Source organism: Carica papaya, chromosome 2 (genome assembly GCF_054855325.1).
Source record: "Carica papaya isolate Zhongbai chromosome 2, ASM5485532v1, whole genome shotgun sequence".
Lineage (NCBI taxonomy): Eukaryota > Viridiplantae > Streptophyta > Magnoliopsida > Brassicales > Caricaceae > Carica > Carica papaya.
Window position 1 is genome coordinate 9,689,969 of NC_142310.1, and position 15,159 is coordinate 9,705,127.

Genomic DNA, 15,159 nt, shown 5'->3' on the forward strand with positions numbered 1-15,159 from the left:
TTTTGGGGAAGAATATTAAAAAAGTACTTTTTTAGTGAACAAAAATAAAGTAGGAAAAATGTACACTGTTTTTTTAATACGAGTGAAAAGAGTACTTATATCTTTAATGAAAAAATAAAAAATACTACTTTATTGGATAAAGCTATTAATTTTTAGACCAATTAAGTCATAGTCCCTGGTTATTACTACTTAATACATGCAGAAATGCATGCAAAAGTACACTTGATGCCATTATTAACTAATTTTATTTGATCAATCTAAAACACAAGTGATCCATATGATGAAGCACAATTGGTCATGATTAGCGACATGTTTTCCCAGTAGATCTTGTTGATCTCTTCATCAACCATATCGCTGACGTAGCTTCCACCATTATTGAAGCTCAATAATGGTGGATCTTGTACTTGATTAAAAGAACCATCATACGCAAATCTCCCTGATCGATCCACCATTAATGAATCTTCATGAAACAATGTACCATCATCTGGATATATTGTCGTTTCATGCAATACCATTGCAGGAATATCATTGTCGTGTTTGTATCTCTAGAATTCCATCGCTGCTTGGTTTGATATTTTTGCATGCTTGCATTCCCAGCCACTGTAATTTTTTACCAACATCTTTGAAGTCCTTGCCCCCGCACATATGGGAATCACTGACAAATTGGTTCTCACTAAATCCAACGGTTAATGTAATTGGTATTGTGTTCTCCAAGAAGCTCAACGTTGACGTTGGCAACTTTAAACCCTCGATCAAGTTGACATCATTGATGGCAGAAGTGACGGCAGAAAACATGTTGGAGACTTTCCCTTGCCCCACTTTGAGCATATCGAGACATTGGGTTCTGCCTACTCGTGGCACTATAGCAGCTTTGTTCGTGGTCAGGTTTTGACGAGCTGGTTGGTGGAATTGAAGAGGAGGGTTTGAGGAGGCTGCTAGAAGTTTGGCCTCACGAACCAGTCTAGCCTTGGCTTCGAGTTGAGCCATGTGGTTAAGAGTAGCCACATCCTTAGTGGAGTTGCCATCACTGCAGCCAATGGCTGTAATTTTTGGCTTGTGGGTAACTGGATCAATACCCATCTTGTTTAATCTTTTTTTGAGATGTGTATTCCAGTAGTGTTTGATCTCGTTATCAGTTCTCTTAGGCAAGTGAGTTGCAATGACCGACCACCTGCATGCATATTTAGGAAGTTAATAAGCACTAAGTAGAAGATAAAAATCTATCTCATCCATTTATCAGGTCAGGAAAAGTAGGAGTATTTTTTAAGATGTTAATAATCCTAATGTCTATAATAGTTTTATTTTTTTTAACTATATTCCTATAAGTTATGATTAGATGACAAGTATTACTTTAATATATCACAAAAAATTTACATATAGGACTTTGTTTATTCAAGAATCATCTAAAGTTTTTGCTATGATATTTACTATTTTTTATATTACTCAGGAATTAATCTCTCAGTTATTAACATGATAGTTTAGTGATTTAAATTTTTATATTTTATTTGAATATCTTAAGTTAATCTCATTGATAATGTAAAATTCATTATTTTATGAGTATATTATATATTGGTGGGAACCAACTTATAATATTTGATTTAATAAGTTAATAGTTTAATTTATTAATGTGTTAGTAAGATTATGATGATTAAGTTATATTTTATATCAGTGAATCTGACTTGTTTAGTCAAAAAAATATATTATATGATGACTAAGTTACTTTTAAGATAGATAAAAAATTTAATTTAATTTTTATAATTTTTTATAATTCATAATGATGAGATTTATAACTCATTTATGTTTATGGAGCTTCATCTAATAATTATAATCCTCATGAAAACTATCATAAAATACAATTAACATCATTATTATTTTTTTAAAAATAAATAAATTAGTGGAAATAATAGAGTTTATTGCAATAGTTGGCGGCACTACCTTTTTCTTTGTCTAAATAAATTTAAAAATTTTACATTTACTACAGTTGTAAAAGATAGTGTAAATTTATTATAATATGATAAATTTTACCTCATATTTAATACCATGTAAAATAAAAAAAAAAATGACTTGCAAAATTTATTAAAAATAATAAAAGTTTGAAAGTTATTATTTAATTTTCACAAAAAAATTCATATTAGGTTAATTTTAACTGTTTTAAGAAAAAATTGCATTATTTTATAATTAAACTGCGCGTAAATTTGCAAACGATCAATTGTAAAAAGGAAATCTGAAATATTAAACTATTCATTCCAGAACATGCCTTTAATAATTTGGTATTTAATTATAACCAAAAATTAAAATTTCAAAAGATATAGTTTAACCCTAGAAGAAATTAAACCATGAATTCTTAAATTATAGTTTAATTACTAAACTTGATTTTAATAGTTAAAGTTATACAATAACATTATTCTAATAGTAATAATTAAAAAAGAAAAAAAGAAAGAAAAAAGCCTGGTGTTATTCACTAATTCCCAAGAAGAGCGTGGAGTTGAATGATGGTCTGCTCCTGTTGAAGGGTGAACTTTCCCCTCTTAATATCTTGCCTCAGGTGTCACAAATCAGACTTCGTCTTATAAGGTAATGACTGAAACATACTTTCTTAAATTATATAAATTCGAGTTAAGTAAAAAAACTTAACTTTATTAATAATGAAAAAGTCGTAGAAGCGTTACATCTCTTAAATATAAAATATAAACATATGTACGAAACTCTAAATTTTCTTACTTGTATTCTTAAACAAAAATACGAAATAGTAACCTTAATATCAGAGTCTAGATTTTAGAAATTTTCTCCGTATTACCACTCACTCTGCAGTGGTATCTTCAGTATCTGGAAGGTGATTGAGGGGTGAGATAAAATATCCTAATTAGCAATATTATGAAATCACAGTATAGTACATGCAATATATAGTTTCTTTATATATAACAAAATATATATCATATAATATTTTCCAAAACATATATGAATCAGAAGATGAAGGCACAAATCAGAAAATAGATTCATATTGTATACTTCATCACTATTATGGAGGGTCAATTAGTTATCACACATTATGCGTATGCACATATACTTATCACTAGTTCTCCATGTATCCGAATACGGAATGATATATATGAGTATCTTGATACACTACTACCCCCTGAACACGGAATGGCTAGGGCATGCAGATCAGATTGTTTTTTCCTCCCTTCTCCTATCCCCTATTTATAGGAGCGGTGAGCTACGAGGGAAAGGTTACCACCATTTTGTCTTACTATCTTATCTAAAAGTTGTCACGTTTTATCATGTCACTTTACTTAAAAGGTTACCACTCTTCACATGTCGTTTGATCTAAAAGGCTTTTTCACATGTCACTTCATCTAAAAGGTTACTGCTTTTCATATCCCGTTTTATTTAAAAGGCCTTTTTACATGCCATTTCATAAAAAAAGTTACCACTTTTCAAATGTTACTTCATCTAAAAGTTGTTATTTTACGTTATGTCATTTTATCTAATAGTTACTACTTTTCATTATACCACTTCATTTAAAAGATTCTCACCTTTTCTCACGTCTCTTCATGCTTATTTTAGCTCCTTCATCCTTATCCATCATTTTTTCGTTTAACTCTAAACTATTTCCTCAACAGTATTATATATTTTTAAACACATGCAAAGCTAAATTAAATATGTTAAATATAAGAAATTAACTCAGAGGTATTTTCAAGCTGTCACATCCTCCCCCCCTTAAAAAGAAATTTGGTCCTCCAAATTGGTCTTACCAGTAGTCATATATAGATGTGGGTATTTGGCCTTCATTTTCTCTTATGGCTCCCATGTGGCTTCTTCAGTCAAATGGTGCTCCCATGTACCTTTACTAAGAAGATTACCTTGGATCGTAATATCTTTTCTTTACGATCCACTATTTGTACAAGAAACTCAATGTAGGATAGGTTATTCTGAAGTGCAAGGGGTTCATATTTGAGTACATGCGATGGATCTGGGTGATATTTCTTCAACATCGACACATGAAAGACATTGTGTACATTGGCTAACTCAGGTGACAATGCTAAACGATAGGTGACAGCTTCCACTCTATACAATATCTCAAAAAGTCCAATAAATCAAGGATTGAGTTTTTCTTTCTTCTCAAGTCTTATAATCCCTTTAATTAGTGAGATTTTTAGAAATACATGGTTGCCTACTTTGAATTCTAAATCTCTTCCTTGATTGTCGGCATAACTTTTTGGCCTATTTTGAGCTGTTAAAAGATGTTTCCTGATTGATTTCACTTTCTCTGTAGTTTCTTCTACTAATTCAGGTTCAACCAGTTTTCGTTCTCCAACTTCTTCCCAACAAATAGGTGATCTGCAGAGTCTTTTGTACAAAGCCTCATATGGTGCAATTTGAATGTTGGACTGATAGTTGTTGTTATACGCGAACTTAATCAGAGGTAAATGATTGTCTTAATTACCTCGCAACTCAATGACACAAGCTCGTAGCATATCTTCTAGAGTTTAAATTGTCCATTCTGATTGACCATCTGTTTGAGGATGGAAAGCCGTACTAAAGGATAACATGGTCCCCATAGCATTCTATAGGCTAGTCCAAAATCTTAAAGTAAAGCGGGGATATCAATCGGAGACGATTGTGACTGGAATTTCATGCAATCTCATAATCTCCTTGATATAGAGCTTGGCCAACTTGTCCAGTGGGTCATTTACTGTAATAGCCAGAAAATGAGCAGACTTGGTTAATCTATCAATAATAACCCAAATAGCATCATGTTAGAATCTTGTTTCAGGTTGACCTACCACAAACTATATAGTAATATGTTCCCATTTCCACGCTGCTACTGGCAAGGGTTGAAGTAGTCCTGCTAGTCTCTGACGTTCAGCCTTCACTTATTGGCATATCAAACATATAGAACAAACTCTATTACATCCTTCTTTATCCCACTCCATCGGTATTTGATCTTTAAGTTCTGATACATCTTAGTATTATCAGGGTACATAGCAAATCTAGAGAAGTGTGCTTCTTCTAATATCTCATTTTTTCATACTATTATTATTCAGTACACATGCTCTATTTCCAAACCTCAATACATCATCTTCTGATAGTTTGAACTTTGGCCTAAGTCCCTTATTAACATCTTCCATAATTGACTTCAGGTTAAGATCAGACTGCTGAGTTTCTCTAATTTTCTGTATCAAAATAGGTTGCACTTTTATATTGGCTAGGTATCCTCTTGATCTCTTATGTAGCGATATTCAGATTCAATTTCTAGAATTCTTCTATGAGTCTCCACTCTAAGGCCATTGTGTAGGCAAGAGTGCAAGTACTCTTCCTACTAAGTGCATCTGCAACCAAATTGCCTTTTCTCAGATGGTATAGGATCTTACAATCTAATACTTTAAGTAAATCTATCCATCTCCTTTAGTATATATTAAGTTCTTTCTATGAGGACAAATTCTTCAAACTTTATGGTCTATGTGAATCTCAAAACTTTCACCATATAGATAATGGCGCTAGATCTTTAAGGCAAAAACTATACCGATTAGTTCTAAGTCATGGGTAAGATAGTTCTGCTCATGATTCTTTAATTGTCTATAAGCTATCACTTTTTCGTATTACGTTAGTACATATCCCAATCCTTGCTTTGAAGCATCACTGTAGATAGAGAATCCACCAGTACTGTCAGGAATAATCAATATTGGGGCTATTGTCAATCGCTTCTTTAGTTTTTGAAAACTTTGTTCACACTTGTCATTTCGCTTAAACTTTGTGTCCTTTCTAGTGAGTTGAGTTAGTGGAGTAGCAATCTTTGAAAATTTTTCAATAAATTTATAGTATCCAGCTAGACTGAGGAAACTTTGGACTTCAGTTACTGTTGTAGGCCTTTTCTAGTTTACTACTGCTTCTACTTTAACTGGATTTACTAATATTTCATATTTTGAAACTATATGTCTAAGGAAGAAAACCTAATTTAACAGAAATTCACACTTCTTAAACTTGGCATACAACTTCTTTTTCCTAAGTATCCTAAGCACTATTGTTAAATGCTCCGCATGTTCAGCCTTGCTCCATGAATAAATCAGTATACCATTAATGAAGACAATGACAAACTTATCCAAGAATAGCTGAAAAATTTTGTTCATCAAATCTGTAAATGCTGCAGGAGCGTTTGTTAGACCAAAAGGCATGACTAAGAATTCGTATACCATTAATGAAGACAATGAAAAACTTATCCAAGAATAGCTGAAAAATTCTGTTCATCAAATCTGTAAATGCTGCAGGAGCGTTTGTTAGACCAAAAGGCATGACTAAGAATTCGTAATGGCCATACTGGTTCTGAAGGTAGTCTTTGAAATATCCTCTTTCTTAATTTTTAGTTGATGGTATCCAAAACATAGATCAATCTTTGAAAATACTCGGGCTCCTTAAAGTTGGTCGAATAGATCATCGATATGAGGCAACCTATACTTAATTTTTATTATAACTTGCTTTAGTTGACTATAGTCGATACAAAGTCACATGGTACCGTCATTCTTCTTCACAAATAATACTGGAGCTCCCAATGGTGATACACTTGGTCTGATGAAACCCTTATCCAATAATTCCTGCAATTGTTTCTTGAGTTCCTCTAATTTATCTTTTGTCATTTGATACAGAGCCTTAGAGATAAGACTCATACCAGGAATTAAGTCAATGAAGAACTCGATCTCCTAGTCTGCAAGTAACTGAAAGATTTTCTGGGAAAACATCAGAAAATTCCTTCACCACTGGTATCTGTTGTAGATTGACTTCTCTAATTTTATCCTCTACTACGTAAGCCAAATACCCTGCACATCCCTTTTTAAGTAATCGTTGAGCTTGAATGCAAGATACGAGATATGGATGTTAGGGGGCTCCCTAATCCCTTTGAATTTGAAGGCCTTGTCATTGGAAATATTAAAAGTCATTGTCTTTCCATGACAATCTATATTGGCATGGTATACTTCCAACCAATTGATTCCTAGTATGATGTCAAAATCATGCATGTCTAGAAATATGTGATCTACTAGTAACTCTCTATTGGCAATCTCTACAATACGTGCTCGACAGACTATACTAATGGTCAAGTCCTTATTGGCTGAGGTAGAGATTACTCTAAAGGTGATTGTTCAATGTTCAGATGCTGAACAAACTTATGTGATTGAAAAAAGTGTGTAGATCTTGGTTCTATTAAAATTTTAGCCAAGGTACTAGAGATAGTGAGCATACCTTGGATTACATCCTAAGAGGATTAAGCATCTCGCTCAGTAATGGCATATACTCTTCCTTGAGTTATTGGTCTGATACACTCTTTATTGATATGAAACTCTTTGATATGATGTTAAGTACTACCATATCTGAAGCATCCATTTGTCAACTTGTAGCAGGGTTTGCTACCATGTTTCTTTCTACAATGGGGCCTATCTGTTTTGGCCCTTGTGTTGGGACTAAGAGATCTATTTTTTACCTTTTATTAAACTTCAAAACTTAAGAAAAACTTACCTTTTTAACAGTTTATAATATCCTTTTAATCATGATCCTTATTCTTCTTCTCTTTCTCTTTCTTTGTTCTCATAAATTTAGTAGAATTTTCTTAAGATTTTTATCTAAGACATCAAAATACTCTCAAATATCATAGACTTCGTACTCTCTTCTTCTTTCACCTCTATGCTTTTTACTATTTTTCTCTCATTCAGAATGTCTCTTCCTCCCTTCTTATATTCCCTATTTATAGGAGTGGGGAGCCACGAGGGAAAGGTTGCTGCCATTGTATCTTACTATTTCATCTAAAAGTTATCACCTTTCACTTAAAAGGTTACCACTCTTCATAAGCCGTTTTATCTAAAAGGCATTTTCAAATGTTACTTCATCTAAAAGGTTACTACTTTTTACATGCCACTTCATAAAAAAGGTTACCACTTTTCACATGTCACTTTATTTAAAAGTTGTCATTTTTTGTTATGTTATTTTATCTAATAGTTGCTACTTTTCATTATACCACTTCATTTAAAAGATTCCCACATTTTCTCAAGCCTCTTTATGCTTATTATAGCTCCTTCATCCTTATCCATTCTTTTTCTGTTTGACTCTAAATTATATCATCAACACTATTATATATTTTTAAACTGCAAAGCTACATTAAATATATCAAATATAAGAAATTAATTTGGAGGTATTTTCAAGCTATCACATCAGGTAATTAATCCACCTAAGTCTGTAGCTCTTCCCACATCTGTAATACCTGTGTTCGGAATTTGGCCCGGGATCAATTTTAACATTTTAAACATATAAAAAAATTTATTTTTAAATTAATTTACTTTAATTTTTGTTGAATTTATAAAAAAAATAGCTTAGGGATGAAATTAAAAATAATTTTGGGAAAATTGGGTGAAAATTTGGGTTCAGATGGTGTTTTTGCAAGAAAAATTGAAAACTGAGGGTCAGAGTGCAAATAAAAAACTTTTTACAACGTAGGACTGCTCTATCAGCAACCCCGACTAATCAGAGTACGCTGCGTGGCTAGGCACGCTGACGTCAGTGTCACGCGGGATGCCACACGAGCGATCTACATGCCCCACAATGAACGGTCCAGATTCATTGCCTTCTTAAATGCGATCAGACAGTAAAGATCAGATCTCGATGAACAATTTAGATTCGTTTCTTCTTTAGGCGGATCGAACAATTGAGATCAAACGCGATGAACAGCCCAGATTAATGCGATGTGAGTACAAATATTTCGTATCACACTGATCCCGAACCCTAACTGTTAGCCTCCGCCAAAAAAGAAGAACAAATCACCCGAGAAGGGAGCTGACCGCCAATTGTCGCCGCAACGGAGCCACCTTTGACCTCCAAAAAAGGTAAAAATTCTCTTACCCGTATAGAATTTGATTCTGAGCACCTCCATGACCAAATTGGAGCAAAAGGGACGACAGATGAGTCAAAAATCATGGGCAAAGCTCGGCAGAGCCGCCGCGGCCAAAGTCCCAAAATCCTTCCTATGAACCCCTTCCCGATTCCCGTTTCACGTGAGTTTTCTACATCTGTGCTCACCATTCTGTTTTTTACAGATTGATCTAAGAAAACATCCCAACTGCGAATGTGAGCTGGTGGAGCCGCCATACCTAAAAAACCCCACCACCGGTAGGTTTTCTGTTTTTTAATTTTTTTCAGCCAACCGGCCATCTAACGTGTTTTTTTACAGGGAGATGTATAAAAATGGCCAAAACCGGCTGAAAATGGCTAGGCTGAGGTAAACCACTGCTGCAGACGGTGGTGCTGTCGCTGGAGCACAACGGTGCCGCTATGTCAAAACCCCAAAATTGGTCAGAAAAGATTTTTAACACCGATTTTGAATTTTTTGGGGATATTTTTAGGTACGTGAAGCGTGTTTTAATCTCCGCAAAAAAAAATTTAAGAAATCCGGGGATCGCTAATAGGCGCAGTAAAAGGTTTGGTATTTCGGACACCGATTCGGGTAAGAATCCCTCATTATTTTCTCTGTTACAGCAAATTGAAGCTTAATAATTAATAATTGTGTATTTTTATAAAAAATTAAAGAACTTTAAAAATAATTATAGGTCACTAGTGGAGCCAGAACCGATTAATTCATAGTCCTTTTGATTTCCTATTTATTTTTTTATATTACTTATATTTATTTACTATTATACTTTGTATAACTCAATTGATGATTTTTAAGGTCTTCTTGATTATTTTGTTATTTGTTTCTCCTGCATTGCGTGTCGGTATTCCGGTCATTGGTTATTTGGCTGTGTCAAATTATATTGTTGTTTAAGTGAATAGTGAATATAAAATGAGATATGGTTATTGCATGGTTGATTGCTATACTGATAGAAATCTGTATGGGAAAGACTTATTGGGTACTCGGGAAAGGGCGGACCGGTCTGGTACATAGGAAACGCTACTATGAACATTACCTCAGTCGGACGGGGCAGAGAAGTTCCTTACCAGTAAAATTTGGGAGATATGGTTCACCTTCATACTGGACGAGGTATCGAGGTGGTGGACTATTTGGCACCAATTATTGAACGAAGTATGGGGATGACTAGTTAATTGTTTAATTGGATATTGGATTCACGAATAGGAGGACATCCCTATGGACCCCCCAGGGGTACCAATAAGTGGGTAAAAATGTAAAATGATCGTTTCTTGTCATCTTATATTTGATAAATAATAGTGCATGAATATGAGTTTTTATAAGTTATTGTTTGGAAAGACTTATTACACAATATGGAATAAATGACTTTCTTTATAGTAAATGAATTTATATTAAATTAAGGGCTCCATTGGTTATTTTTTTTATTTTTATCAATCTTCAGTTTTTCGTATCTGTGATTAATGTGATATTCATACTGAGTTAGTATAGCTCACCCATTCATTAACTATTTCAAATCAAGAGAACTAAGATCGAGATCTCGATCAACAAGGGGGTTGTGAAATACTTCACCACCTGAACTCCCTTCAAAAGCTAGTAAAGGTCGTCCTAGGATTGTTTAGTTATTTATCTTTCGTTTATTTCTTTGATTTTTGTTTGTTCTTTTAGAATGGACATTCTTGTAGTCCTATAGTTATTTTAAAGTATTGTATAAGGAATGTAAACTCTAATTCTATTATTTCGCTTCCGCATTTAATTTATGACTCCATTTCCATTTAAGTTTCGGGCTTTTACAACATCTTTGTAATCCTTTTAATCACAAGAATGCATTAGGATAACAAAACTCAATATATATATATATATAGGAAAATGGATACGTCTAAATATATATATATATAATGTATATATAGAAAGATGAATTTAAGAACCAGCTTTTGCAGGCAACATACGCCAGCTTCCATGACCATGACGTTCAATATAAGCCAAAAGTTTCTGGTCTTCTTCAGAAGTCCATGACCCTTTCTTCAATCCCTTCTGATCGCAACAAGAAGACTTCCCCGTTTCCCAAATAAAATATAAGCACTGATCTCCTATTTATGACCTGGATCTTTGAAGAGAGAAGTGTGAATGAGAACGCCAAGTGCAACCTTTACATATATATATACATAAAGAGAGAGAGAGAGAGAGAGAGAGAGAGAGAGAGCCTTACAAGTTGCTAGAAAGCTAGTTGGTTCTTTGTCAGGACTCTCGAAACATTCAGTCAATATGTTGTTGATTTTCACGCATGCAACAATGGACGTACGATACAACTCATATTATTATTTGTAGATATATAAAATTAATATGATCATTAATATTCGTGCAACTGTCTCCAAAATTTTCAACAAAAATAAAATCCAGATATCAAATATATCTTAACTATAAATAAATCAAGTACTTTCTAATTATATATACACACACACACATATATCAAATATCTTATAAGTTGAAGTAATTCCACAAGTTAAGAGTATGGTAAATTTGTAACAAACTTATGCAGTGTATTCAGCTATAATTTGCTTTTCTTAAAGTAGAGAAGCTGTAATTTAACTTAACTACTCACTTTACTCCAGTTGGACTGACTTATGCATTCGATTTCCTATCATATATCTTCAGGTTTGTGTTTATCTTTTTCAGTAAAATTTTTGGAAATTCTACAATTGGACTTATATTTATTTGGGGAAAAAATTAAGTTCCCAAAGCAAAAGAATGTTAGTTATAATTTTTCAAGCTTATCACCATTCTGTTGGGAGAAAAACACGATAACTAATAGCTTTAGCAATTTATGATTTTCTTTTTGAAGTTATTTCCATTTAATTAGCATGGGAATAGCTTAAGAACGTGTTTAGAGCATTAGACTCAATTTAATGCATGGAAATAATTTTCTATTTTTGTAATACCCAGACCCGAAATTTAGCCGGGAATTAATTTTGAAGTTTAAAAAATGTATAAAAATATAATTTATAAATTTATAAATTTTTATTTAATATAAAATTAGGAAAAAAAATAGGTTGAAAATGAAATTTAAAATAATTTTGGAAAAAATGGGTGAAAATTTGGGTTCAGATGATGTTTTTGAAAAAAAAATCATAAACTGGAGGTCAAAATGCAATTAAAAAAATTGTACCACGTAAGACCGTCCAGTCAGCAGCTCCAACAAACCGAAGCGCGCCACATGGCAAGGCGTGCTGACTTGGTGCCATGCGGGAGGTCACGCTGGCAATCTACGAGCCCATGATCGGACGTCCCGGATGTGTTCCCACACGCGTGGACTGTCCAGATCCATTCCCTCCTTAGGTACGATCGGACGGTCGCGATTAAGCGCGATGAACGATTTAAATTTATTTTCTCTTCAAACACGATCATACAGTCGAGATCAAGTCACGATGAACGGTGCAGATTTATTTTTTCTTTAAACGTGATCGGACAATCGAGATCAAACGCGATAAACTACCCAAATTTAAAAGAGACGGGTATAAATATCTCCCATCACACCGAACTCAAATCCTAACCGCCAGCCTTCCACCAGAGAAGAAGAATCAGTCACTGGAGAAGGGAGCTGATCGCCGCCCGTCACAGCGCCGGAGCTACCTCCGACCACTAAAAAAAATAAAAACTCTCCTATCCGCTCGGAATTTGATTCCAAGCGCCCCTATGTTCAAATCGTAGCAAAAGGAATGACGGATGAACTGAAAACTGTGGGTAAAATTCGAAATCGCCCTCGATGAGCCCCTTTCTGTTTCCCGTTTCGTGCGATTTTTTCACCATTGTGTTTACCATTGTGTTTTCTACATGTTGACCAAAGAAAAATGTCCAGTTGTGAAGGTGAGCCGGTGGAGCCACCGCACTGAAAAATTTTACCGCCGATATGTTTTTTTTTTAACTTTTTTGGGCCAATCGATGCCCCTTAACATGTTTTCTCATAGAGATAGATATAAAATTGGTCGAAACTAGCCAAAACTGGTCGAAAACGGCCAGGTCGAGGCAAACTGCCACCGCGGACAGCTGTGCTGTCGCTGAAGCACGGCGGTGCTACTGTGCCAGAATTTCAAAATTGGCCAAAAAAGATTTTTAACACTGATTTTGAATTTTTTTGGGATATTTTTAGGTACATGAAGTGTGTTTTGATCTCTGCATGAAAATTCAAGAAACCCGGGGACCGCCAGTAGGCACAGTAAAAAGTTCGGTATTTCGGACATCAATTCGGGTAAGAATCCCTCACCTTATTCCCTATTATGGAATTGGAGTTTAATTATCAATAATACGGTATTTTGTATAATTTAAAAAACTTCGAGAATTAATTACAGGTTACTAATAGAGCCAGAACAATTTATTTATTATTGTTTATCTTGTTTAATCGATTGTTTGATTTTACAGCTTTAAATGCATAATAATATACAGGAATTAATAAAATGATTCAGTTATATTTCCTTGATGCATGTATTGTTTGTCTTGCATTGATTTATGGTTAAATTGTGAAACTAAAAATTAAATGTAAATAGAAAATTGATTGGTTAAGTAAATGAATGAATGGTAGCTTTACTGGATATCCTGAGAGATGGTGGATAGACCGGGTACATAGGGAACCCTACCGTGAATGTCACCTCATACCGGACGGGGTATCGAGAATTAGTATTTTTTTACACTCATACTGGACGGGGTTTGGAGACAGCTCGTTTTACCCTCATATCGAATAGAGTATCGAAGATTGGTATTTTTGGTGCTCATACTGGACAGGGTATGGGGACAGCCTGTTTCACCCTCATACCGGACGAGGTATTGAGGGATGATATTCTTGGCGCTTATACCAGTTAATTGATAATGTTGAATAATAGTTCACGCGTAGTGGAACATCCTTATGGGCCCTCAGGGATAATAGTAGGCAAATAAAGAGGAAAAATTACTGTTTTTACTCACTTGAATATAAGATTGGAATATTATTTAAGTTATTATCTCTATAGGTCGATTTTGAGAATCTCACAAACGGTAATATATGCAATAAATCATTTTCTTTATGATAAAAGAATTTACTTAAATCAAGAGTTCCATTGGTTATTTTTATGATTTTTACCAACTTTCAGTTTCTATATCGGTGAGTAGTGTGATATTTTTACTAGATTAGTGTAGTTCACCATTTTATTAACTATTTCAGATCAAGAAGAACAAAACCCAGATCCCGATTAACAAGAGGGTTGTGATTAGTTCATCACCCGGACTCCTTTCAAAAACTAGTGAAGGTCATTTTAGAATGCTCAGAATATTACCTTTTATTTATTTAATTAATTGATTTTGTTTGTTCTTTTAGAAAGGTTATTCTCATATCCCTATTAGGTATTCTAAATTATTGTGTAAGGAATGTAAACCCTAAATTCTATTCTTTCGCTTCCGTATTTATTTTATTACTTTATTTTTTTCTAAGTTCGCGGGCTTTCACAATTTTATCTTTAAATCTATTATATATTGAAAAAAGTAAGCTGGTGTTAATTCCTTATACTTTAAATTCTTTAAATAAATTTTAAATATAAAAGTAAAATTAAAATATTTACTTATATAATATTTATCAGTTTAACTTTTTAAATAAATAAAATTAAAATAATAACATTTATAGTAGTTATTTAAAAAATAGAATTTTATTTTTAATTGATTACATATATAATATAATTATTCATTTAAATTTTAATTAAAATAATAATCTATATAATAAATAAAGTGATAATATTTATAGTATTTTATACTTAATTATAAAATAAAATTTGATTCTTAGTTAATTAACTACGTTCCCAAATATATTAGTTATCTATTTAAAATTTTAATTAGTTAAAAACTCTTATATCACATATTACATAAACTATTGATTACATCTATTTTGTTTACATTTCATTTATTTTGTAAATTTTTGATAAAAAATTAAGGTAGAAACAATAAAAAAAAAACTAAAATCTGATATATAAAATTTATGTCTTTGAGCTGATAATTTTAATACGATATTGTTAGTGTCATTTTGTTGTCAGTCTTTTCCAATAAATACGAACTAGTGAATAAAAATATTACAATTTGATTTAGTGATATAATTACAATTTGAGAATTTTTTTAAAAAATTTTTTAAATGCAATATTTTTTATATTTTTTCATGAAATATTTTAAATTCTATAGAATTATAAAAATTTTAAAATTTATATTTTATGCACAGCTTAGAGTAAAAATAATAAATTGATGAC

General features: G+C 32.9%; 1 pseudogene; it reads right to left on the reverse strand.

The window, feature by feature from the left end:
• Positions 1-525: 525 nt before the first annotated feature.
• LOC148268747 (transcription factor MYB106-like) lies at positions 526-12,144 on the reverse strand (annotated as a pseudogene).
• Between the last annotated feature and the right edge of the window lie 3,015 nt (positions 12,145-15,159).